This window comes from Thunnus albacares, chromosome 2, assembly GCF_914725855.1.
Source record: "Thunnus albacares chromosome 2, fThuAlb1.1, whole genome shotgun sequence".
Lineage (NCBI taxonomy): Eukaryota > Metazoa > Chordata > Actinopteri > Scombriformes > Scombridae > Thunnus > Thunnus albacares.
In genome coordinates, this window is record NC_058107.1 from 18,117,644 (window position 1) to 18,142,523 (window position 24,880).

At 41.3% G+C, this 24,880-nt stretch overlaps 1 long non-coding RNA gene across 1 annotated transcript in view; it reads left to right on the plus strand.

Annotated features, from left to right (window-relative positions):
• Positions 1-22,296, plus strand: part of LOC122994894 — a 39,375-nt gene extending 17,079 nt beyond the window's left edge. The window contains exons 3-4 of the long non-coding RNA XR_006406684.1: positions 16,488-16,588; positions 21,955-22,296. This is a non-coding gene — a long non-coding RNA (uncharacterized LOC122994894). The remainder of the gene's footprint in view (positions 1-16,487; positions 16,589-21,954) is intronic.
• Positions 22,297-24,880: the final 2,584 nt, after the last annotated feature.

Genomic DNA, 24,880 nt, shown 5'->3' on the forward strand with positions numbered 1-24,880 from the left:
AAACAGTAAACACAATATCTATGCAGCATCTAAGTAAGCATTTTCTATACATACAAAACCTTAAGTAGACCTCACTCTCTAAGCTGAAAGCCCAGCCCTCAAATTATGTCAGGGTCATTGAACCCCTATATCTGACTTTGCATTATTTAGTTAGAAAGGTGGGGGTTTTTTTTGTTTTTTTTTTACAACTAACATCTAATCCCCCATCAGCCATTGCCTGTGTACAGAGCATGACAGGGTCACAGGACTGAAGCTGAAACAGGAAACCAGGACAGCTTTCTGTCCTTACAGATACTGATGTACTTTGACAATATAAGGAAATGTTCCCACTTGAAATGAGGGCAAGTGCTTTTTTTTGGAGGACAACATTCCTCTTTTTTTACTCTCTCGCTCTCTCTTAATAGCACAATTTCTATGGTCATGATTAGTATTTTTCTCATCTCAGGCAAAACAAAAACATTTACACTGTAAATTTTCACTAAGTACCATTTGCAGAATATTAGGCAAAAACACTGAGTGTTTGCTATACAGTATAGTCTGTGTACATTGCATTGCCTCATTGTTTATGCTATACTCATAATCATCTATCAGACATGGATATTTGCAGTACGGCTGCTTACTATTAGGGTGACAGCAGGAGTAAGTATTTATAATGTGGCGCCCGCATTTGTGAAGATAAACCCTCCAGTCCTGTAGCCCGGCGTCTGTATCATCAATGCTAACCCACAGCGATTAATGAAGTCGTCTGCATGTGTCTGCATGATTAAGGAGTGCTAAAGCATTGGTTGTGTGCGCGCATGTTGTCTACACAGATAAAACAACAACAGAGAACAAAAGGTGCCAGCATACAGGAAGGCTTTGCAGTAGGTCCATTCACAAACATCAAAATGAGCAATGTTGCACAGTATAGACAGCATTGTAAATGCAAAGGCTTAATTCTTTATGATCAGGTAATACAGTAACAAACAATTATAAAATGATAACTAAAACCAGGGAGCAAACTGAGGGAGAAAATTGGTACATTATTTATGAAAATATGTGAAAGGATTTTTTTCTATTTTCAATGATTTAGTTTCCATCTATAATTTTCCTATTTGCTATTTGTCAAGTAATTCCATATTTCATGGTTGGATGCAATCCTTTCCCCATGCTATATATTGCCGATGCTCATGCCTCTTAGCGATAGCACAATGTCCTTTCCATGGTTGTGCAAAAATTCCACAAAACTAGACATACCCATCTTTTTTTCCTCATTCTGATGCACTACATTATCATTGGTCCACCGGGGGATGAGCCTGGTATTTGTGGAAATCTCCTCTTATCAATTTATAATTAAAACAGGTAAAACTAAAGTTTTTTTTAAATGTAGTATCCAAGTAGCTTTCAGTGGACTGTGTAATGGCGCTGCGTAGGGAGGGTTTCCTCTGCATCATCATACAGTCAGAACAAAGGATATGCACATCGTAAAATCATGCAAATGAATGCAAATCGGTGGCAGCAAGGAATAGCGAGGTGGCAGAGGGGGAGTTTGTATAAGCAGAGAAAGATGCCAAGGACTTTGTATACAACACTTGCTGGACAATCTTATTAACTAAAAATGTATTGGTTTTGAACCTGATTTCAAATCTCTTCTCACAGTGTTTGGCATAAAAGCAAGACTTTAAATCGTTTGCTTCCTATAAAGACTGGATAGATCTGTTTACTCACAATGCCTAAAAAAATGTGATACTTGGTATTGTTTATTTTATTTTACTGAAAATTGTTCCTTATTTTTTTTCATGGTGCAACAAAATGCACCGTATTCATTGAGGAGGCTATTCTAAAATGCAGGTGAATGCATGTGAATGTGTGTTTGGATGATGCAATAGTTTGACGGTACTATTCTAAAATGCAGGTGAATGCGTGTGAATGTGTGTTTGGATGATGCAATAGTTTGACGGTACCAGCTCAGAGAAATGCAGAGCAGATACAAGTAACACCCACACTAATGAAACTTTCCTCCTCATCCTCCCAGTAAAAACTTCCACTGTATCAAACATATGACATTTTCATGAGTGTGTTAAGTAATGGGGGGATTTGCTGATGACAACCCACGTCAGTCTCCATTTTCCTCGAGCCCTAAAAAGACAAAAACAAGTTTGTATTTAATTTCCGTGATATGTGTTTTGGTTCTCACCATAAATATTTAAAACACTAGTGGGGTTACCTGCAAATATCACAGATGGATCAGCACAGAACGAGCAAAAGAAATTTATTTGCATACTTAAAAGTTAAAAATCACTATGCCTTCATTCTAAATAATATATCTTCATTCATATAATTCATAATACAACACAGTGTTGCACAATGTTTAAAATGTATTTCATCACAAATGAATTTAAAACTTTTATTAAATCCTAATTTGTAGATAAATCCTAGTATTGTGTCATACAATCCTGTAATAACTTTGTAATGAATGGAAATGGAATCATTTTCCAAAGCACATATTTTTTGTCATGAAATTAATTCCTGCAGTATCACTTCCCTTGACAACATGCTGATATTAATGTAGACATGGTTTAACAATATCACATTCAGAGGCTCTCATAGCCATACAACAATCCGTAATTTGTTTCAAGTTGCATACACAAAATCATATTTAAATAATGCCGCCCTCTTTGAGACACCACACACACACACACACACACACACACACACACACACACACACACACGTGGGCTTACCCGCAGACACAATATGGTGGGGGGGGGGGGAGGGGGGAGGGCACAGACAGACATTCACAATTGTGCATAATGATGTTAACATTCCTGCATGTCTAATGCAGGGGATATTGAGACAGACACTAGCTGGTTGGCGGTCGGGCTGCATGTTGTGTGTGTTCACGGGTATAAACTGTAGCAGTGCATAATGATGTATTAATTGTGGCCTGCTTTCGCTCGCAGTGTTTGGGCTCCTTGCCGAGGTTACTACAGGGTCTTTGATGCGATCGTTAATCTTATCAAACATATGCAAGATCACACTGCACTTTATTTTCTAGTCTGCTCGCATGAAATTGTATATGCACCGTAATATGTGGAGCAGGAACGGCTGTTGGTATTGCTTGCTACAAAATAGCAACCAAGGCAAATGCTAAATGGTAAGAAATGGCGTTGCAACAAAAATTTAAGACATTCTCACCCTCACTAATTGTTTTTACAAGTAGTGGCTTTAAGGGTTTGCCTTAATTTCAAAGGCAAGCACCATCAAGTGATCCTCATATTTTTTTTTCAACTTCCTACCAAATAGAAAGACACAAAACACGAAGGGAGGGGAAGTGAATATGGAAAATGGAGCGCAGGCATCATAAAAGATGGAAACAAAGGGGGACAGACAGCATACACTGAGAAGGACAGGCAAAAGATGAAGCTCATTTTTCCGTGGGCACCCAGTGGCGTCTGCATTGCAGATCGCTGAAATCCCCCTCCAATGCGTCCCTGGGCTTAAGGGGGGTGGGGTGGGGAAGGATGAACAAGGGATGGGTTTATGCTATCTCTGCTTTGGTACACTTTGTTTTTTTTCCTCCCCCCACCGAAATATATTTTTTCTGTCTGCATCAAATGTCAAGTTAATTTCCTGGGTGCTATGAGGGATGTGTCCTCCCCTTCGGTATGTGTGGCAGGGCGGTGGATTGTGGCAGGGTGCTGTGCGTGCCGGTGTGTTTGTGTGTGTGTGTGTGCGTGTCTGTATGGGTGAATGGGGAAAGGGAAAGGGGCATGGCAAGGCAAAGAGAGAGACGAGAGGTGGTGAGGGGTGGGGGGGTTCAGTACAGTGTCTATAAATTGGCTCTCTCTGAAGAGCTAGAGAGGTGTGTTGAAAGTGTGCACGCATATGTGTGTGTGAGTGTGTGCGCATGTGTGTCTGGTTGTGTAAGAATATGATCCAGTTATTAATAGATGCTTTTGTCAGTGTCCCTATGCCCATGTGCCTGTCCTTATTTGTGCATTCACATGTTCAGTTCCTTTGAAGGTTCATCTAAATTGAATCCTAATGCCAAAAAAACATATTATAATAGATGCTTAGTACTTCAATGTCATTGTAAAAAAAAAGCAGAAATCTTCCTAGACTTCCAGGTATTTCTCAACAATATAGTTAAGTGTGTAGGGAAATTTGCTCTGACTCTGTCATCAGCTGTGCTACACTTCCTGGTCGCCAACAACAATGTCTAAAGCTCATTACCAACTGATATCTAGTAGGATATTATGTTAAACATTCATGCGTATCAACCCTCTTTTAACCTTGTTGCTTGGCAATAGCAGTCTTTGTGTCCTTCTGCCTTCCAAGGCTGGGCAATATTTTATTATTATTTGTATTTATTTCAGGTTTCCTCCATTATTACGGAGTAATTGTGTGCCTCTGATATCCTCATGCCTACTACTTTTAGAGAAAACTCAACCTTTAGTTTCTCCTTTTTCCACAGTATGCGCAAATTTACTCCAGCTATCTGTCTGTCTTTTGTTCTCTTACTTGTATCTGCTCTAAAAAAACTGCAAGTCTGTAATCTGTGTCTAAATGCACAGATTCCCTTTAGTGCCATACACACAGTGCTTTTTTCCAGTAACAGCTTTTTCCTTTAATGCATATGTGTCCAACTGTGCATGTATATGCATGCGTGACTGTGCAGATGCGTGCCTACATATATGTACATGTTTACCTGAATGATTTTGTGCATTTTTGCATGCAGCTGTTAAGTGTATGAAGGCACACTGTATATTTTGTATTGTAAGTGTAAAATGCCTTATTGCAGAGAAAGGGATTATGCATTTGTCAGCCGTGCTTACACTGATGTATGCTCCTGCCCCACAAATGTCACATCCCATAACCCAGAAAAATTACACCAGTCCCACCTAATTACGCATATTCATGATGCTGCTTTGCATAGTGCTGGTAGCATACTTCTGTTACAAGCCACAGAGCTGAGGGATGTGGTTGAGTGAAAAGGCTTTCAATCCACTGATTCAGTACGTCTCCGCCACAAGCATCAGCTTGATAACACTACCTCCATGCCAATTTTTTTTTATGATCTGAGACCATTATGGAAAGAGAGTTTTCCCTTATTTCTTGCAGTCAGTCATATTGATACTGCCTGCAGCGTGTTCAAACCTAGTGGGAATTTTTAATAAAGAAATTAGCTTCGTCCTAGATTATGAAGGTCATTTTGAAAATAGATCAGATTTGTCATTTATAGTCCATCTCTTCTCTATCTTTTTTTTTCTCTGCGTGTGTTTCTCTTTCTCTATTTTATGCTCCCCCTACAGTAAATACAATTCTCCTGGTCACTGGTGATGAACTATATGTAAATAAGAGGGGAACTGGAGCTGGAAGCAGGGATGAGCACAGAGAGAGAAAGAATCCAAATGAAGTTATGGCTCTAGGAGAAAGACAAGGGAGATAGTGTTGGAGAGAAAGAGATTGAGGGAGAGGGAAAGGATAGAGGAGAGTGGATGAGTCGTAGTGGCTGGCTCAGTGGCTTATTGTAGCACTTGTGGAACAGACTTAATCAGACTTGGCCTGGCTGTAATGAAGGAGAGGGTCCAGGCTGTGCCACTGGTTGGGTAAACAGCGATTGTTTCAGTCCAGGGTTCCCAAACACGGGCAACAATGGTACCATTGTCCCGCCAGCTCTCATTAAGAGGCGAACCAGAGATGGGGTGAGGAAAAGAAAGGGGGAGGGGAGGTGGGTGAAAAAGGGGCAAGAGGGAAGAAGGGGGGTAGAAAGAAGAGGTGTGGGGGAGTGCAGGAGCGAGTGGGAACCTGACAGGAACAGAGGATGGGGTGGGAGGGGGAGGTGGAGAAAAACAGATGGATGGAGGGAAATGGCGAGAGGTGCTTCTCTGATCCTGATCTTTATTTTTCTCACACTTTCATTGTATCTTATTTTTCCACCATTTTCCTCCTGTGTCCATATCCCTCTATCTTCTCAGTCATAATATCTCTTCCTTGTCTTTTCCTTTCATCCTCTCATCCATACTTCTTTGCTTCAGCATCCTCCCAGCCACCTACTCCTCTTCTTCCATCTGTCCTTTGTTCCTCTTCGTTTTTGCATTTGGGATGGTAAGGGATGCTTTGCCTGTCATATCACCTTTGCATCACCTTTTCCTATCGAGTGCGGGAGAGAGGGGCAGAGAGAAAAGGAGCGAGAAAGAAAAAGAGGATTGGGAGGGGGAAGAGAGAGAGGGTGGGGGGTGGGGGGGAAAGGGGCAGGAGCAAGACAAAAAGAAAAGATCACGCTGCTTCCTGCCTTAATGAACATGGGCAAAGGATGATCACAATAGAATACATTATGCTCTTGTTAGTAGAGGCAATCAATTAGCAGAGAGCACACCATTGGCACACCATCTTTCCCGCTTGGGCACTGGCTCATTCACAGCCCAAATGAGTGACCCAAGGAACCCCTTCGCCTTGTCGTTTTTCCCACCCTCAATGCGCAGCGGCCACAAAAGATTTGATTTCATTCCTCAATGTGAAAGGGGGCAGCGTTGAATTTGCATTTCCGCTACATTCACTCCACGTTAGTTGAAATATTAGTCAGGTTCCACTACAGTCAAAGGTCCTGGCTCAATGTAAAATGCGTGTGTTTGAATGTGTGTATGCAGTAATAGTATATATATTAACCAAGGTTAGTCCCTCAACTGCATTTAGTCCCCATCAAAAGCTATGTGATGCTGATTGGACTCTCTCAATGGAAAACTGTCCTCTGACAAAACACTACCCACTGAAGTTTGGCTTCACAAGATGGGAATCAGACATGACAACGTCTCTGTGACTGACACTGACAATTGCATACCAAATTGTCACTCAGGTCCCATCAGCAATTCATACAGCAGTTGGGTGAAATTCCTTCATCCTTTCCCCCCATGTTTTCTTCTTCTTTTGTGTCAGCTAGAGGAATAGCTCCAGATAATGGCAGCAATCTATATTGTGAAAGAGTAGGAGTAGTTCTGCCTTAACACAGGCACAAATCACCACTGTCTGGCGGCTGAGGATCTGTAAAAGTGCTGGTGATGAGTAGAACACACTGCTTTCACTGAGGAACTTTGCTGTGATTCCAGGTAGAGGTTGGAAATGGAGGAAACAAAGGGAAACGAAGAAACGGGGGTGAAAGAAAAAATGTATTAAGAGTCAGGATGTAGGACTTTTTTTTTTTTTCTCAAGACAGTGTGTGCCGAGAGGAAGATGGCCTTGGGTTTTGGTTCAGGAAATCTGTTGTTACTGTGTTTTCCAGGGCATTCACACTCTATGGCCATCTGGAGATTGTGTGTATGTCTGTGTGTGTATTTCAATCACATTTCCCTTCATGCAATGGAACAAAATGTAGTGTTGAACACAATTTCTTATATAATGTGTGTACATATTTCCTTCTAAATGATGTTAGATATTTGATATTCAACATTTTAACCTGCTGAAGTACAGCATTTAAAGTAAAAACATCCCTTAATCTGATCAACTAAACTGGCTAACAAACCTGCAGTCTTGTAAAACAACTCATGCTGCTTCTGTTTAGCAAGGACTTGTATATGTTGTCAACAATGAGACGCAACAAGATGGTGTTAACAATTGTGGAAGGCATTCAGAATTTTTTGTATGAAAAATTCAATTTCAGGTCAACACAAAAATGATTTGAATATTCCTCAACATGTGCTTACCTTGATAAGAGGGCAAATACTCTGAACACTGTGTTGTTTAGTGAAAGAGTTACTGGAGATTGAGGCATTTATGAATTTTCAATTTACAAGTGATGTCCTCTTTGCCCCTCACCTTGCATTCAAAACATTGCCTTCATAAAAACAAAGACCTTCATTATGAATAGCAAAAAATTGTGTTGTATAATGTAATGCTGAAATTTAAATTGTATGTATGTGTTGTGTGCCTTTGCACATGTGTGTTTGTATTTCCAATTTTCAAGTTAAATCCCACTTCACTGTTTCCTGTTTGTACCTATATAAAAAAAACAGACATTGATTACATTGTACATGAAATAGAAGGTTCCTGGTTTTATTGTCCACATGCAATGTCTATAAGAGCCACTTTGCTAATGCAAGGGTGAATAGAAAATGCATCACAATGTACATAGTTTCTGTTGTTAGCTGTGGAGCTTTAAAGTGGATTTTATCTATTTTAACACTGTGTGCATGTGTAGAAGTGTTTTGTTGGTCTTCAAAGAGCCTCGGAATGGTGCAGGGTGGCGTTTTGACCTTTCACAAAGAGAGGAAAAAAAAACACATAACATTTTCCTCTCAATCTTAGTGTATACTGTATGTGAGCTGGCACATTTGTATCTGTTGTAATATTCAGGTGCAAGTGCAAAATGGTTATAATGTATTCAGTGTTTTTAGGCTGCAGAGGGCATTGTGTTCTCTCTCCACTTTGAAAGTTGAAATGTTCAACATCTAATGGATGGGGAGCAGGAATGGTAACATAGGGCATGAGATGGAGGACTGCAAACAGTTATGCATCTGAGTAATGCATCTGACTATAGAGTGAGGGTTGGGAAAATATCTCTGATATTGCAGAGAGCTTTGCTTGGATGAGTTAAGTCAAATCAATTAATATTCCATTCAATTAGTGTTAAAAGAAGTTAATGATAAAAATCACACCTGTTTGTCTTTTTCTGGAATAATTTAGAAATCACACAAACCATGTAAGATTAAAACACACAATATTGTTTTCTGTACTGTTACATGTCTTTCAGCTAGGTCCTCGCTTTTTAAAATTATTATCGTTTACAATAAAGGACATTTGGTCTCAAAATGTTTTCTGCACATTGTTAAGCTTTTCTCTCTACCTTGTGTACCTCTGTTTGTTTTGGGCTGTAATGTCTGTTCCTGTCCTCTTCTTGTTTCTTCTTGATCATCTCCTGTGCTCTCACACTGCTGGGTCTCCATGTACAGGTAGTCATGCTGCTGACATTTGTGTCCAAGCAGGGCCCGTTGACATGGCCTTTACCACCCCTCGCTGGGTCTCCCTTCACCATCCCTACCCCCTACCGCCATTGTTAACCCACCAAGTCCTCTTCATCAGCGTGCCCGTGGATGTGTGTCTGTTAGTGTGTGTATCTGTGTGCTGTGGGACCATCCTGTGTGTACAGTGTATGTGTGTTTAAGCCATGTCCAGATCAGCCACGTTCATGCCTGCCTGTAGCCTGTGTGCACAGTAGGGGACACGGTATGGAGTAAGCCTCTTTCTCTGCTGGATGCAGGGTGAGCAAATACAGTCACTGCAGGCTGGGAGGTAGTGGGGCACACATATGACAGTGGATAGCTAACGCTGATGTGATAAGATGGCACAAACACACAAGGTCTATCCTAATGAGGGCAATAATCTGAAACTCTGAAAATATCTTTTTTGTTCTTGTCAAAAATATCCACTTTTTTAAAGAACCCTACTAACTTTTTATAGATTTATTGGCCATAAAATCCCACCTACATTATTCATATAGAATATTTTGTTTCTGTTACTGAATTATGTGCACAGACAAAGTCCAAAGCCTCATTGTTCTTCTTCCCAAATACACACACATGCAGAAACCTAGACATGCTCACCGTCCCTGCAGCCATGGGAATGGAGAACGCTGGGGTTCAAGGTCATTTCAAGTATTCAGCTGCCTGGGGCTTTCTATTGTCAATGCAGCACATCCTTTGCTCACACATGCACTCAAACACACCCACAGAGAAATGCATGCATTGTAGGTAGGCATACATTCTACACACCACATCTCACTAACACTCGAGACAGTAAAGTGTCTGTCAGGTGAGAACATCACACTTTGTAAGTCCACTCACATACACAAACATTCGCAGCGGCGAATCTTCAATGGAGACACAATTATCCATGTTTGTTTCTGTACCAAAGATTGTGTAGACACAAAAAAATGAAAGGTATGACTATTGAACAATTTAGCTATTCTCCAGCTTTTTTGTCATAATGGTTTATTCTTCATGCTCTGCAGTCTACAGATTGTGTTTTATAGTCTAAAATTTGGTTGGCTGGTACCATTGAAGGCAACAACAGATTACTTGTATTTGGTTTTATTTAGTAAAGAGTGAGACTGTGAGGAAACTATAAAGATAGATTTTTTTTTTTTTTTTTTAGAAACAGAGTCAAGGTGAGGAAAAGAGAGAGAGCAGCAGTGGGTGTGATTAGCTCCTTTGTTGGAGGTCTGTTGAGCTTCATTGGCTCCAGAGAATAGGTTCCTAATGAACCCAGCCAAGCTTGGACCAAACTTTGTGCTGAAGACAAACTAAGTTATGGTGGTCTGGCAGAGCGCTGGGGGTGAGCTGACTGATATACAACGCCTGGACATATGGTCCCCCCATCAGGGCCTCTCCCAGCCACTTTCTCATGTCCTGGCTTCTGTGTGTGTGTCTGTGCGCTTTTGTGTGTGTATGTGTCAGAGGGGATACACACAAGAAGAATATTTATAGTGTGAATTTTTATATTTATTTGATAACTCATTGGAACAGAGAAACAGAAAACTGGAAAAGAAGCAGAGGGGGTGAGGGGAGGTGGAAGGGGGAGAGAGAAAGAGAGGCCGGTTGATGCTTACTGAAAGCGACAGAGGAGAGAGGGCTCCAGGCTTTGTCTTTCCAGCTGACCCCAATACAGAATCTTTTCTGACACGTCCTACAAGACATGGAGTAACTGAGTAAATCAGGCCAACCTGGTTGTGGTGTTACTGCCACAGCGCCATAACAGATGCAACGTAGCAGAGAACCATATGCTATAATGATAAACTCATAACATAGAGAAGAATATGAAAGACAGAACTTATACATTTTCAAATCTCGTGTTGCAAAAGTGCTATCTAATTTTTGGAAGTGAGGCAGGCAGCTATTTTTTGTGTGTTTGTGTGCACATCTGTCCATGTATGCGTGCATGTAAAGAGGAGGTGCAGGTGAGCCTGAGTGCGGTTTGAGGCTAATTGTTTGGGTCAGGGTGGGAGCGTGGGGACGGATGGCTTTCGTGTCCCACCAACAAGGCTCTCGGTAACTGAGCCGGCGAGGGGGAGAATGGGCCCACTGCAGGGCCACACAGCAGGCTCAAACAACACTTATTCTACTGGCCAAACTGTCAGCCAGAACAACTTCATTGTGCCCAAAATTGGAGTTGAAAGCAAGGCAGAGACTTAGGAGGGGAGGGGGCACTGGGAAGGTAGGGAGAAATAGGGGAGGATGTAGAGAGAGAGGGACAGAGGAAAGAGGGGGTCTGTGGGAAACCGGGGGACTGGAAAAGGGGGAGTCCCAGAGAAAGTGCAGTCTTGGGGATGAATAGGGTCAGACGGTGTGAGTTCATTTCAGTGAGGAGAATTCCCATAGATCCTACATGAGGGCCAGACAGCCAGGAGCACGGCAGTGGCTCGAATGGAAATGTATTAAAATGCATTCTGTGAAGAGCGGAGGAACTGTACTACTTATTCTAGTGTCTGTATTGTCACTAGATTTTCCCATACTCTTCAGCGATGATAAACACAGTTTTGTTTTATTTGTTAATGGTCACATAACAGCTGCTAGCGTAATATATTTCACTGATGTGCATCTAGTGTGCAATTACTCATCTACTGCCCTAAAGTTTTGGTCAGTTTTTACAAACTTGAGTCATGTAGTTGTTTTGTGTTGCCTTTCTGTTTTGTCTTCCATCATCCCATGCCAATATTAGATTATATATCTGTGAAATGTCTCAAGTCTGTGTAATAAATAACTGTGCCACACACACAGGCTACCCACAAGCATTAGACACTTCCCTGCAGGATTTCCCTGGCTTGAACCCCAGGAGGGAGCCCAGCCAAGGGCTTTGAACTGTGATTTGTATATAGTACAACAGCAAGCCCCTTTAGACTGACACTAAACCAGTCTAAATCAGTCCAACTGCCCTCGGTAACTACTGCAAAAGAGTGAAGAAGTTTACTTAGTCACACTGAGTTGAGGAAGATGAGAAAAGTATGTGATTTGATGTGTGTGTGGGGGCGAAGATGTGTGTGTGTGTGCACTCTTGTGTGTGTCAATGCGTGTTTGAGTATGTATGTGCGTGCGCGTGTGCGAAATGCAGAAGTGTACACACACACATACACACACACACACACACACACACACACACACACACCCGTGTTTGATCCAGAGCTAGCCCTGCAGCTCCCAGAGACTCAACAAAAGGCCTCCTCTATCCATTGTACAAGCTGTGTGTTTCCCAGGAGAGCTCGGGCTCAGTGAGAGAAGGGCCCCAGATCGCTTTCTCCTGACATGGATGTTTATTCGCTCTATGGTCCAGCAGAACACCCTCAAAAGGACTGGCCTTAGCATTTTGACGTGCATGACACATAAGTTTTGGAAAAGAGGAGAGGGGCTAGAGGGTGTGAGAAAGAAAAAGAGACAGTGAGTGTCTTGACAGATGAACAGACATACAAGACAGACAAGATAGAGAACAGGCCCTGTCTATGAAGGTGTTCTCAGTGCACTCATATGAAAAGGAATATTCAGGGTGTTCTCTGCCATTTTATTTGCTCCCTGTCTTTACACTAGTCAGCTTTCTTGTCAACTTTGTTCATGAATGTAGATCCACCCAGTGGGTGGGTAAAGATTTCCCCCTGATCTTGACAAGCTCTCCCATCCCTGACTGCATACTAATTCCTCCAGAACTACTGAACCAGTGCAAAACAAATACAAATTGCCAGGGCTGCTCTTCATTGCTTGAGAAGCAGGGTCTTAGGTGGTTAGCAGAGAGTAGTTGTCTATTGTGGGTCTGTGATTAATCAGATTGTCTGCTGTGTACAGAGAAGCTTACAGAGACAGCTGTTGTAGTTGGCTATATGATATCTTTAGGAATCTGTCAATATGTCTGAGTTTAAAATCCTGAGCTAATGAAGGGAAGTGTAAAAAAAACAAGGTATTCATTCCCCAGTCCATTAAAAGTCTATCAAATGTTTAATTCAATCAGGGAGACAATAACTGATTCTGACAATTGCAGGTTTCAAAGACGTCTCAGTATTTCACTTTATAGATGATGGTCTGTCCTCAGCTGCTCTCTCTTCACCGTTTTTTTTTTTATCTGAGGGTTTGAATGCTATCTATCACAGTACTTCACCTTCTCTGTCAATATCTAAAGGTTTCCTTGAGATTGAGAGTGCCTGCGGGGTTGACCATAGATCTCAGTAGAGCTGCAGAAGCCGATGGTTGAAAACAAACATGGTAGGCTGATACCATCTAATCTGTTGAACACCATTATCGTCTAAGATATCGCTATACTCCCCTCCATACCCGCATGCACCCACCCTCCAAACCAGACTTACTCTCTCCCTCTACACCCTTTGAGGTAAAAGCTTGTCTGTTGAGGCAGAGAGTGAATGTAAGCCATTGTTATGGTGTAACCGGACTCTACAGCAGGTTGTTTGATCCTGTTTTGGGCCTGAAAAGCCTTTTTTTTTTTTTTTTTTTTACTTGAACCACCACATCAGCTGAGAGGGTCAGACAACAGACTCTATTTGTAGAGTCTTCTGTCTGTCTACCTCTTTTTTTTCCCTTTTTCATCCTCAGTTTGTCTCTCTTTGTCAGACTAAATCTCTCATCCAGATTAAGTTTGAGTCCGAAGCTTTAATTACCATAAAGAGGAGCGTGTACTCATTCACATACTATACTTAGACACAAATGTATGCTTTCAGGCACATGCTGTTGCTCTCAATTTATGCCTCTTTCTCTCTCCTTTTTTTCTTCTAAACAGGATCTGTTTGTGCCTCTCCCTCTGTACAGACACTGGGATTATATTTCTCACTTGCACCTCTGGTATAGTCATGGCAAAAGAAAATGTTACTGGAAAGTGTTTAGATGACAAAGGCTTTAGTAAATTGTTTTGTTCGCCCACAATACTTCCCGCGATACATCCAAGCTCTTGTCGTGTTCCTGTTTACCCAGCATCATTTCATTATTTACATTACAACATAGAACTATGCCACCGTATTGTCGAATGTTTTGGGCGCTGACTTGCACTTCTACGCCTTTGTTACTGTTTTGGCATTGTATTCCCAATTTATGATGTGTTTGGCGTTCAGTGTGGACAATGTGCATGCAAATATCCCCATCCCATTATGCCGGCTGTCTTTGTACGTCAGCTTTCTTCTCTAAGAGGTATAGATGAAGAGTTGGCGGGGGGATGGAATGGCGTTGTATGTTCTGCGGGGAGATTTGTGCATGCGCACGCACTCACACACACATGCACCCATCTGTGCCCCCAACCCATTTCAGACGTGAGAAACTGTACCCTCATTTGCATAAGAATAATTGACACTTCAAATTAGCCTTCCAATCAAAGAGGATTATTTTTTTCAGCATATGTGCAGGCAGTGAGCACTGCCATACTGGAGAATATGAAAGAGAGGGCAAAAGAGAGCACAGGAGGGGACACGTCATAAAAGCTTAACCCTTTCATTTCCTCATCTCAGAGTAGAGGATTTGATGTGCCTTTTTATTGGAAATATAACTTGATATACAGTAAAACAGACTTTTGTAGGGAAACGATAAATTATTTCTTCTCTAAATCAAGGGATTCTATGACTGCCTGGTGAGACATAACAGTGTTTCTGATTGATAGGTATTTTACCTTTGAAAGCTTTAGGTGCTCTGACTGTGTTATATGCACGTTTACACATCTATATTCACCTCAGTGGCATTGGGTGCAGGCCAAGAGAGTGAGTGCTATTAAGTAGAGTGTGTGTGTGTGTGTGTGTGTGTGTGTCATGGTGGATGTGTGTGGATTGAGGGTTTGCCCACATTAAACCATTAAAGCAAGTGCAATGTTGAATTATTGATAATGGCTAATGAAAAGGATCAGTTCAGGATGAACTACAGGCTTAACCATAGCCCTGAGGCTAACACACACACACATACACACGCACACACAAAACGTCATTCATTTTCCTTGTTCAACATCTCTTTAAGCTTTTCTCAGACAAGAATTAAACTGGTACTAGTGTCTTTTTCTCTGTCTCACTCTCCATTGTTCCATTATATTCCATTATATTCCAATTACATCACAACCCATTCCAGTTAAAAGCAAAGAAGGGTCCAACATCGGGACAAAATAGTTGCTATGTACTCCCAGGCCTACCCAGTTGACAAGCAGAGCACAGAGGGCCTTTTTGAGGCTGAGCCGGGTTTCGGGGAGAATAGGGACAGGGATTCAGTTTTGGGGGAAGGGGTAGTGAATGGGGGTTGAGGGTTTGGGGGAGAAGGGGAGGGAGGCCTCGGCGCCAGCCCCTCTGAAGCGCTCAGCATCCCCCCGCTTATGGGATGGCGGATGTGTCTGGGAGTATCCATGACAACACTGCTGCATGCCAGGGACATACCACGGCAACATGGCCAAGTAGAGTTGGTGTCAGTGTGTGTGTGTGTGTGTGGATCCATTAAGGCCCACATATCTCAGTGACATTAACATTCACTCAGTCAGACAGGCTCAGCTTCAATCAGTTTGCTGTTAGGCAGGCGTGTATCTCAGACACTTTTATTTCAACCTTTGACTCATGGGCTCAACATGAATATGTCCGCTGTATACATCCTCTCTTGTAAGTGAATGTAAGCCAGTTTCTGTAGTTTGACACAGTTGTCAAGGAAAACGCCTTTCCCGCTAATGGCTCGGCATGGCACAGTTTTATGCTTGTACTATATAGTTTATACTTTCTAAGACACAGAAAGGTGCATCCTCACATTCACTCAGGTCATGCAGCACAGGTCAGGGCTCACTTACTCTCTAACAAACATGCACACACCCTAACACTCTCTCTAACACACACACACACACACACACACACACAATCACACTCGTAGCTCTTGCACAGATCAAGCTGTGTTATAATAATCCCATCTGGGACGGCCTGGATTTTCACTCTGAAAGTACCCACATAATGATGCTCTGATGAGTTCCTGTGTGAGAGTGTGTGTTTGAGACAGAGTGTGAGAGGGAATGGAAGGTACTTTATGTGTCATGGGTTATAAACTGTTTTATATTTTAAATCCACATCCCTGCCCTCACACGCACACATACATACACACACACACACATGCATGTAGAGTCAAACACAGATCCTGTGGGGGTGTATTTTTAACCCCGACAGCCTGTGCATTTGCTGAGGGGTTAAAGGGCCGAATGGTGAATCAAGTAAATAATTCACAATAGCTGAAACTCTTTCGATGTAACCTCAGAGTGAATGGGGGAGGGAGACCAAAGAGACTTAGTTACACAGTGGCACACTATAGTCTTGTCCAATTGTATTTAGTGTTTTGACTTAACTGTACAAAAGTATAGAGAAACAAGTGGGTGAAAAAATAAAAATCAGTCAGACAGTCCTTGCAGCATCTGTAAAATGTGTACGGCGATATGTATACCTTTTATGCTCATGTATTGTCTGTGTGTTTGTGTGTATATGTACATCTAAAGCACCGACCATTATGTCTTTTCTGTGTTTTTAGGTCGGGTGAAGACCTCCTAGATGTTGACCCAGAAACAAATGGCGTAATGACTGGAGGGTCGAGGCTAAAGACTTCAAGGATATTCAGCTGATTTCTCAGAGGTGACTGCGCTCTCTTCTTTCAAGCCTTACTGTTTCTGCCCTTGTTATATGGGCTATATTTCATGAATTCCCTGCTATGGATCAGCAGTCTCTGCATCTTTTTTTCTCTGAGAATTCTATATGAAAGTGTCTGTAAGACATTTTGAGCGACATTGCCTTTGTCAAATGGCTGATTGAAGGAGACACAGGGAGAAATGCTGTGCTAATGAAATTGTCTGACCCACATCCTTTAGTGCTATCCATTTCTCCAAAGACACAGAAAGGGCATTTATACAGGTAAACCATGACTGGTCCCTGAAGTGAAAGAGGAGTTTTTCAGAAGGAAGAGGAGCATCCATTATTTACTATACTGGGTTGCTAGACACTTAGGAGATAATGCAGTGCTTCAAGCATACAAAACATAGAGCCTCCTTGGTGCTGGCAAGGCCATTGTTGTGTTTTTTGAACATGTCTGTTTCCATCCATACTGACAGATGAAAAAGAATATGTCTCCCTAAGGTTCAGAAGCACGGACAGAGATAGATAGAAAGAGAATGGGATGGTTGAGAGATGTGTTGTGTTTGTTCATATCTTTGTGTATGTTTGCTATTCATGTCTGTGCATTTTTGTACATATGTGTCTATTTATTGCCCTCAGTCTGTTTGTTGGCATCTGTATATACAGTAGTATGTGTCCACACCTCAGGTTTAGATTTTGTACTGCAAGCACATGTTTTTACCTGTCTGCATGTGTATGCATCATATTCCTCCAGCGCTATCTCCATATAAGTAGTCTCTTCCAGTTCTGATAGGCTTTAGATGAGTCTTATTCTCTGCATATCAGCAGCAGCATCAGTTCCTCCTCATGGGGAGAGGAGGCATCTGAATGCAGTCTACTGGGAGTAGTTAGCAGGAGGAGAGCAAGGTGTACAACTCATCCACCCTGTTATCAGACTTAGGGCAACACCAGGCACTACTTTTTGCCTTTGTCAACCTCCCAAGAGACACTTTGACATGAAATCTGTTTTTTGTGGATGATGGGAGACCACTCCCAAAAATTCCTGTATTTTTCCACATAAATGCACATTGTGATGGAGAGCATGACAACCATCCATTTTTGAAGATCTGGTTTGAGAAAATCTAGGTCTACTGGCATTAAAGAATCCCTAAACTTAGAAGGAAAAAATAAACCGTACTATTTTTTTTTCACTACACACAATTACTTGGCTACTGTGTGCCCCAAAATTATTTTAAAGTAAGGTGACCTTTAAAGTGAGATCGCATATTATACTCTTCTTCAACAAGTTAATATAGGTCTCTGAGGTCCTCAAAACATGTCTTTGAAGTTTATTCCAAAAATACCACTGAGATTATGCATGGCATGTCTATCAAGTACATTTACATAACGTTGCAGCAGCAACACACACGTACCAGCGAGGATCATGGAGCAGAATGGGCTAACAAGTAACAACAAAGCTAGCTGAGCTAGAACTGCAGTTCAAAGTTCCACAAAAAGCAACATGAAAAAACAGTTACCACAATCCAATCTACTACTGTCGTTATTTAGTTGGCTTCAAATGAGACCTAACGTTCACACAGTTTCTCTTGACTGTCCCACAAGAACATTAGTCCAACATTGCATGCGAATGCCAAGTTCAACAGGCTAATCTGCCAAATAAACAGTGAAACAGCATAAAACTTATATAGGGTGACCATATTTTCAAACTCCCAAACCGGGACCTGAAGTGTATGTTACCGCATGTTCATGCATGCGCACATGTATGCACATATGCACACACCATAGGCATTTTCATCAGGATGGCACTTAGCACACCTACCGGGAGTATTCAGATGGCTGTCACAGGTGTTTCCCGTGCCAAAGTAGGTTTCAATGGTGCTACCTGCTTGTAGCCACCACTTATGGTTGGCTGTGTTAATATGATGTTTTATATCGGCATTCCACTGTGTGTGACCCAAAACGTTCTCTTGTATTGTGTGCAGAACACCGGATTTTCAAAGGAAGGAGTAGGAGGAGCCTCCCGGAGCTCTTTAGAAAAGACCGATTTTCTCTTCAGCATAACAGCTAACTGTTAGCATACTGGCATGTTTTGTCAGAAAGAGCCGCAAGCGTCATAAGCTAAAAGCAGCCCCAACAGAGACACATTGATTGATTGACACACATACAGACAAGTCAGTGTTGAATTCAGACGCATGGTGTGTTGTTTACGTTTTTATATTGGGTTAGGTAATAATGAGTGGGACAGAACATGATCAACGTCTATGTAAGCACTGAAAACAAGTAGGCCTGTCATATTATTTTATTTTGGTGTGGTGAAAACCGGGACAATTTGGTAGTGAATGTTGAAAACCGGGACATTTTAGTGTTTTACAGATATTTGTCAGGACTCAGGACACTCAGCTTGAAACCGGGACAATCCGTATCTGTAAACAATCCGCAAATTTACAGCCTACAAGTTTGAGGTTAGGTCACTGACAGCCAGTATCAGTGCATCACACACACATAACAGTTTTCCAGTCGTTGTGGGGACTTTTCCATCAAAAATATAGTGAATCCAACGGGTCTTCACTTCCTCAGATGATGGGAAGTCATATAGACTGTTGTGTTAGTTCTTGCAGCAAACAACAGAACTTTGATTCAGTTCAAAAGTTGATTCAGTACGTTTCAGTGGGTTGGGACTATCAGCCTTCTAGGGGAAGTTTCTGTTCAATAGATCCCTTTATGACGTCATAAAGGGAGCCAAATTTAAACTGTGCTTTTGCACACGCATTTACTGAGAGATGGAGCAGGAGAAAAAAAGAGAGGATGGTCTTTTCTCATAGTTTGGGGGTCTCCAGACACACCAGGGGCACATACTGCATTTATATTGAAAAGACACGAAAAAGTGCATTTTGCATATTATGTGACCTTTAAGGATTTTCTGATTTCTCTTCACAGCTTGTGTTTCATTTTCCATGTTTTGGCTATTGTTGATATTGGTTAAGACAATGGTATACAGTATATCTTAACTAGTTTCATTGCAGAGGCCCCAGGATTAAGACAAATCTCAATACACAGTTTTGAGCAAAGATGATCTGGATCTAGATGATCACCCAGTTTTTTACCATCTACAGTATATCCACCAGTTTCATTCAGCTAACACTGAGTCAAACTGATGGTTACTGAATTTATAGAAATGATTTTCCTTTGCTCATAAACAAGTGGTTTGGAACACAAGATTAAATGGACAGACTGGGATAAAACTCATGTTGCAATGCCCTGTGGGTGTGCTTTAAATCTCTATTTAGAGCTGTCTCACAGTTTATCACAACTGATAGGATGAACACCAAAACTATGAAAAGACACCCCAGTTTGTGAAAGATTACTCCAATCATCCTGTTTTGAGAATGGCAAGACACCTAGTTTATACCAACAGCTCTTTAAATACCACAGATTATAGAATTCAAGTTTTGTAAACTGTATATAAGTCAGGAGGAGCTTAGTGGGCAGGCTTGAGGTGACCTTTAACATGTGGCCACGTAAACAGAACCAAAACCAGAGAGAGAATACATTTTAACTGAGAATGACTGTGTAAAGGCAAGCAAATGGTCTGTGAATAAAGATAGCAAATTTTATTTTATGAAAGTAAATATGTTTGCAATTATTGTTTCTCATGTACAGTATTCCTTCTTTGTATACACTGTTTTTTTGTTGTCCAACATGTCTTCTATTTAATATAACAAATTCTGGTCCTAAATTGAAGTCAGGTTTTCCCTACCTTGACACACTTTAGAGTTTCAACCTCTAAAGATTGGTGTTGCAGTTATTTCAGTTTACCTTATAAACATCCAGCTCTAATCTGTCTATTCAGTTGGTGATTGTCAAAGGCTTTGTCTGATGTACCTAAACATCAGACATATTGAGAGCCATCAGCAAGGCCCTGGACCCGCATGCATACACTCACACACTGTGGACATCATCCTTATATATAGGCATTAAACTGCAGTGTCAGCAGAGAAGATGAGGAGGATGCAGAGAGAGGCACATGTAGCTTTGACTAAGATCAGCTAGACGCAGATAGACAGGCAGGCCGGGCAGGCAGCGTGTGCCCTTGAGGTGCTCTGAGCAGGCAGGGTGGTGTGCTTGAGTTGTCTGAATTCACCTCCCTTCATCTTTTGGGGTTGGGCTGAGTTTGGCTGTTGATGGCCCAGGGACCCCCTGCCAACTCTGAACTGTTCTGTACTGTCAGCCAAACATCAGAGAAATTTGTTGAAGAATGCAGCCTGGCCAAAACGTTACTTTTATACATTCTGAATCCCTGAAAAACAACTGAGGGGAGTTGCTGACTTATAGCAACTTGCAAGGGACATTCAAGACATTTTAAGTGTCTGACAAGATAAATCAGGAACTGCATTTAGAGTAAACCTTTAGGAAACACCTTAGTTGAAGTCATGGGATCCTAAAATGACATGTTATTCTGCCTTTGTTGTCTGATGCAGACAATGACACCATACATTGGAGATTTAACTGAGCCAGTCAGTCATCCTTACTGTCGATCTCAAATGACCCCAGCTGTTCTGTACAGCCTATACATTCATATTGGCCCCCAGAATACCTCCCATGCTTGTCAACGAGCTCTATAGTTTCGGGGAAATGTAATACCATAATGTCTTTCTGGGAGTGTCAGGTATGGCAGGAGTAACGGAGGAAGGGCTGGAGGTGCAGGTAACCCAGGTTAGGCAGGGTGTAAAGGGGATCCGATAAGGCGTTCCCCAGACCCTACAGTCTCCCAGTCTCCTCTATGAGAGAATAATAAGCAGCTGTAACCCTGAGACACTCCCAGGCCTGTGTCCTCAGCTACAAAAACCTTCACCGGGCGTCTTATCAGGTTCTAAGGATATCATGTAAGACAATACATGTGAGAAGTGCAGGGGGAACAAAGGGAGGAAAGTGCAGTGTGATATGAGGGGGACTAATGTCAGCGGCTATTGTTGAAGCCTTTGTTGCCCTCAAGTACACCCGGAACTCACAGCTCACTGAACTTCTTTCATTCAAGGATCTTTCTTTGGGATGTGATGAAACTCTACAACAAGTGCTGTCCCTCATGCTTTCGCAATAACAAACTGTACACACAGAGGTTATGTGTTTGTTGTGTATGAATTGTAGCTAACAGGTTGCTGTAAGATCCCCTCTGGCTTGTAATGATGAATTCGTCTTAAGCTGAAGTTCCTGAATATTTGCTGTTGGAAATGTTGTGTTATACAGAAAAAAATCCTAAAAGGCTTTCATGGAGCTCTCGTGTATTAATATGTAACCCATTGTAAATAATCAACTGATATTTCTGGAGTGTATTTTAATTGTTTTAATCATTTTCATATTTCTCTTTTCAGGTGTATCATTCCTCCTGATCAACTGGATATGAGCCTGGATCTTATCGAGACAGGAGCTCAAGTGTTCTGAGAGCTGCACAGTACTCTCCATGAGACTTGGACCTGCAGTCTGTTCTACTTTATCTCTGTATTAATATCATGAGGTTAAAAAATTGTTGATGAACACCTATTGTTACCCTAAGCTGATAAGCATCAATTTATCTATATATTTTTATTTGGGAGAATACTTCCCAAAGTAAGCTAAAAATATTCTGCACACTGAAACTTATTTATTTCATGTAATTGATTGAGTCTAACAAGTACATTATTTGACAGCTAAATAAAAGCATTTTTTCCCTTTAAGTGATGTTTTAGTGTGAGTTATTTCCTTCTTTCTATGCAGTGCTTTGGCACTCCAGGTAAAGAACAATGTGCTTGACATAATTGGGTCCTATTTGGTTATGAGAAGAGCATGTGTGATGATAAAAGCTGGCAGGGTGATCAAAGCACCACATGTCCTGATCAAAATCATACACCTGACATGGTTGTAGTTTATCCAGAAAGACTTACGAAATGTAGGGAAACACTTCAGACAGTACCAAGCCTCCCTGTGTAAAATCAACTCCATTCCCCGTTGTCTGCTGCACTACTGTACATCTGTATAATCAAATATACCTGTATGTGCAAAATATGAAATAATAATTAAAAACTAGAATTTTTCTATACTTCTTTTCTACAGATTGTTGATGCCTAGACGAAAATTTCATTCATTTTTCTTGTATATACTTCATGTCAGTCTTATGTTTTTGAAACTAAAAAAAAAAAAAATTCTATTCTGTCTACAAGATGGATCAAAAGTAGGATCCACATCTTCCTCTGACAATTTGTTTCTCATGAAAAAGAAGCCTGTTTTCTCCTTTTCCTCTCCATTCATCTCTATGTGCCTCTCCATTTTCCCCTCTCCTTCCTAATCATATTAATTTTCTCTGTCCCTCTCTACTTAACATTCATTCTCACTATTTTCTCACGCTTGCTCTGTCTTCATTTCCTTTACCAGCATCACTCTTCCGTTCTTTCCTGCATCTTTCCCCCGTCCTCCCCCGCCCTTATCCGTTCTCTTGCAACCTCTCTCTCTCTTTCGCTCTCTCTCTCTCCCTTGTCTTTCTCTCCCTCTCAGATGTCAGATCACAGTCTAGTCTTCCGCTTGCCCTGTCATCACATTTTTCACACAACCCCATCCCTTAATTGGGCCTGTATCATCATATCATATCATGTAGAATACCTGATCACAGCAAGAGATGAAAGATGGCCTCCACCTATTCCCTCACAGACAGACAGACACACATGTACTGTAGAAACACACAAACACACACATCAGTGGTCGTATGGGACAGGAATCCAAGCTGATGGCTGTGTCTGTGTACATTTTTACACCTCATGTTTGCACCAAGTTGTCAAAGTGATTGTTACAGTGTGACAGGTGAGATGGTGTGTATTCCAGGAGTGTCCAATGATGTTTGTATCAACTGCTGGTGGCTTTTGTGATGAGACAAAGGATGCCCTGGAGCCAGCAGTGTCACATCTACAGGTAACCAGCAAAATAAAGCAAACATCAACAAAAAGTGTCTCGGGAGTACAGAAATAGCTCCAACATGTCTTGGCATCAATTTGAAGGATGTAACATGAAATCATAAGCAAACTATCCAGACATCCCAGTTGCTGAGGCGAAATGCAATTAGCCATATAATCATGTTTCTGGTTTACATTGTGTTCATCTTTTCCATCCAGATAGATAAAAGTGGCAATGCCATAGATAGGGCCGCACCTAAAAAGTGTTGTGTAAAACTAAACCCATATTGACAAGCATATGGGGTGAGTATTTGCTTACAGGCCTTTCACAACTGGCACACAGCTGCACAATCTTAATTTCTTTTCTCTCACAGTCTCAAATTGCAAACAAACCTAATTTTTGGCTGATAAGTTGTGTTAGCATTTTGTCACTTGCATTTAATTAAATCTTAATGATCATGTAATTGTGAAAGAGCAAATTTTCTCACTACATACTTGTCAAATAAATATTAGAGCACAGAAACAGTTAATATGCAGTTGTTCTTGTACCAAAGTTTGTAGGTGTGGCCTAATATATAAACGGAAATTATTCACTATAGGGTAATGGCAATCACACAGCCTTAACGTATGTAATATAATAGAGCAGCGGTTCCTAACCTAATTAATTTGTAACCCTTTAGAGTGAAGCAATATCTAACCACTTTGACCAAATAGTGACTGGTTCATGTGAATCCTTTTTGGGAGCCTGAGGAGCCAAAACTGAACTATCCACTATTTCACAATAAAGAAGCAAAGATTAGAGAAAAGTGGGGGGAAAAAAAAGTCCCATCTTGTGACATAATCATCTTGTGATCCCTCCGCCTTATCTTTTGTCTACAGAATCTTGTTTTGCCAGTATAGCCTGAAACACAAACACACACACATACACACAAACACACACACACAGGTGTTTATGGCCAAACGATTACCTCTGTATTAACTACTGTGTATATACATTGTGTCATTATGTGGGTCTGAAGCCTTGAAAACTATCAAAATGTTTCAATACTCAACAATAAATCTTGATCTTTGTGAGAGCACATGTAGTTTTATTTACTGTTGTATGTTGTATTTTTCACACACACACGATACACTGGTAAATGTTATCTACCCGATAATAAAGCTGTTGGAGCCCTGCTCTGAATAAACCTTTTCACTCACAAATGCTTAAATTCTTCTTTTACTGTGTATGCGTAGGAGTGGTGGGACATCTCTCCTTCCAGAAAAGTAGAGTACACAATTGAAAAGCCTTTGTTTTCATTATGTCGCTGTCTCATATTTTCCCCCACATACTGTATGTCACTCACATCAACTGTGAGATATTGGTCCAAATAGACAG